Source organism: Rutidosis leptorrhynchoides, chromosome 11 (genome assembly GCF_046630445.1).
Source record: "Rutidosis leptorrhynchoides isolate AG116_Rl617_1_P2 chromosome 11, CSIRO_AGI_Rlap_v1, whole genome shotgun sequence".
NCBI lineage: Eukaryota > Viridiplantae > Streptophyta > Magnoliopsida > Asterales > Asteraceae > Rutidosis > Rutidosis leptorrhynchoides.
This window is the reverse complement of record NC_092343.1, coordinates 325734413-325736671: the sequence shown is the minus strand read 5'-3', so window position 1 is coordinate 325736671 and position 2259 is coordinate 325734413. Positions and strand designations below refer to the sequence as shown.

Below are 2259 nucleotides of genomic sequence, written 5' to 3'. Positions count from 1 at the left end.
TGATATCAATGTATTAAAGAAAAATTTTTACGGGCCGGTTTAAATACGGGATTGGGTTGTTTCAGATGGTTCCTCATGTAGCCTTCTAGGGTAAGGTATATGCACTAGAGTTTCTGTGGACAGCTTCTGAGTATATGTCGATTTATTCTTGAGCCTAGCTGACCTTCTCTGTGGTTCTTCCTCTAGGATTACGGAATCCATTTGCTTAGCTTCTTCTATGTGGGGATTTTGGATAGTATTGCTAGGTAACCTTCCTTGTGGTTGGGCGTCAAGGCGTTATGATAACTGTCTGAGCTGCGTTTCTAGACTTTTGAGTAGAGCCAATTGATTTCTCATTAGTATCTTCGTCTGGTCCTATCTAGATACAGTTCTCTGATTTAACTGTTGTTGTCCTGGGATGAACTGTGTCAACTGATCATCAGCTCCGAGAGTAGGGTTGGTTACTTTTGTAATCTGGGTGGTTGGTGAATTTTCCTCAGCTGGCGGACCAGTAAGTGGAAGTGGTTGATCGTAGGTTAATTGAGATTGTTGAGGTGGATAAGGTGGGTAACGATAGCGAAAAGGTTGGCTGTTTCTTTAGAATTGGTTAACCCTGGGTTGTTGATTGAATCCGGGATTTGATTTACGAGCTGGGTATTGAACGTAACAGATTGAACCGTCAGGGTTCTCGTACTCAACTTGATTTTTTTCAGTGGGTTGCGGGTTGGTACAATTAACACAGGCCTGGACCTGGTTAACTTGATGCGGCTGCGTCTTCAGTTCTTCGAGTTGTTTGGCAAGAGACTCCATCTTGTCCGTTAGAGATTTGTTGGCCTCCGTTTGATTATTAAGTGCGGAGAGTGGTGCAGATGATGAAGTTGTTTCACCACTATTCCAGTCATGATGATGCATAGTCATGTTCTCGAGCAACTCCCATGCTTCATCTGCGGTTTGGTTCATCAGATTTCCCTGAGCGGCGGCATCGATCGTCGTCCTATGATTACCGTAAGACCATTGTAGAAGGTTCAGATTTGGGCTGACCGTTCTAACTAGTGATTAGGGCATTTCTTCAGCAGGGTTTTGAATCGCTCCCATGCAGTGTAAAGAGATTCATCATATTTTTGTTTAAAGTTAATGATGTCATTATTGAGTTTAGTTTGTTTAGAAGGAGGAAAATATTTGGTTAGAAATTTAGTAGCCATCTCCGTCCATGACGTGATAGAATCTTTTTCAATCCTTCAAACCATGTTTGTGCATGATGAGTGAGAGAATAGGGGAACAAGTATAGCCGAACTATATCTTGTCCTATCCCTGGCTGTTTGTAGGAGTTCGAAAGAGATATGAATTTATCAAGGTGAGAATTTGGATCGTCATTCGGTAATCCATGGAAATGACAGCCATTTTGGATGAGCTGTATAATGTAATGTTTTAACTATAACGAGTGTCCCAGAATCTCTGAGAATCTGATCGGTCCTCCTCGACCTTCAATTGAGGGTTTAATGTTTTCCAGCTAAAGTAACGTGTAACGCCATTTATTTTCTGATTCGTGCTTCCTTGCGTTCTTTAGAGATTATTGCGTCTGTATCAGGTACGAATAACAACGGCCCTGGTCTAGATCGGGTTTAGGTCATACAATGGGTATGCCTTTTTGTTTTAAATTTTAATCAGATAAGCTAAGCTCCTAAGTAATCTAAAGTAATCTAAGGTAGTCTTAAGTAATCTAAGGTAGTCTTAATCTAAGGTATTCTAAGGTAATCTAAGGTATTCTTAATCTAAGGTATTCTAATTATCCTTAATTAGAGATATGTTTTTAGTTCTTGCTACTAATTCCCCGGTATTTTGATAACAGAGCCCTGCACGAACTATTCAACAAACCAAGTGGCCAAGCCGACTACGGAGAGGGAAGATCCTTTTGGTTCCAATATAATTGGAGACTGTTCGGATAATCTAACAACCAAGTCCGTGTATAATTCTCTTTCTTAGACACCGCTAAATGATTTTGAATGAGTTTGATAGAAGCAGTATTATCTTATACCAGTTCCCCGGCAGCGACGCCAGAAACTTTCTACCACAATGATATGGCTGAAACGGACGGTTTTGTTTATGCGGTGACGTTAGGCCACAAGGCGTCAGAATCAACCACCATCAAGGGGGTAATGGTTTTAAATTTATATTTAGCGGGGCCTAAATCGTACTACTACTTATTATGAGTAAGGGAAGTATGACCTAGAATCGTATTTTTGAGATATCAATAGAATCGAACCTATACCTAAAACTTAA

The 2259-nt window shown here is 40.5% G+C and overlaps 1 non-coding gene across 1 annotated transcript; it reads left to right on the top strand.

Annotated features, from left to right (window-relative positions):
- The first annotated feature begins 1026 nt into the window (after window positions 1-1026).
- On the top strand, window positions 1027-1132 carry LOC139878916 (small nucleolar RNA R71). Its single transcript, XR_011769778.1, has one exon. It is a non-coding gene; the product is annotated as a small nucleolar RNA R71 (small nucleolar RNA).
- Window positions 1133-2259: the final 1127 nt, after the last annotated feature.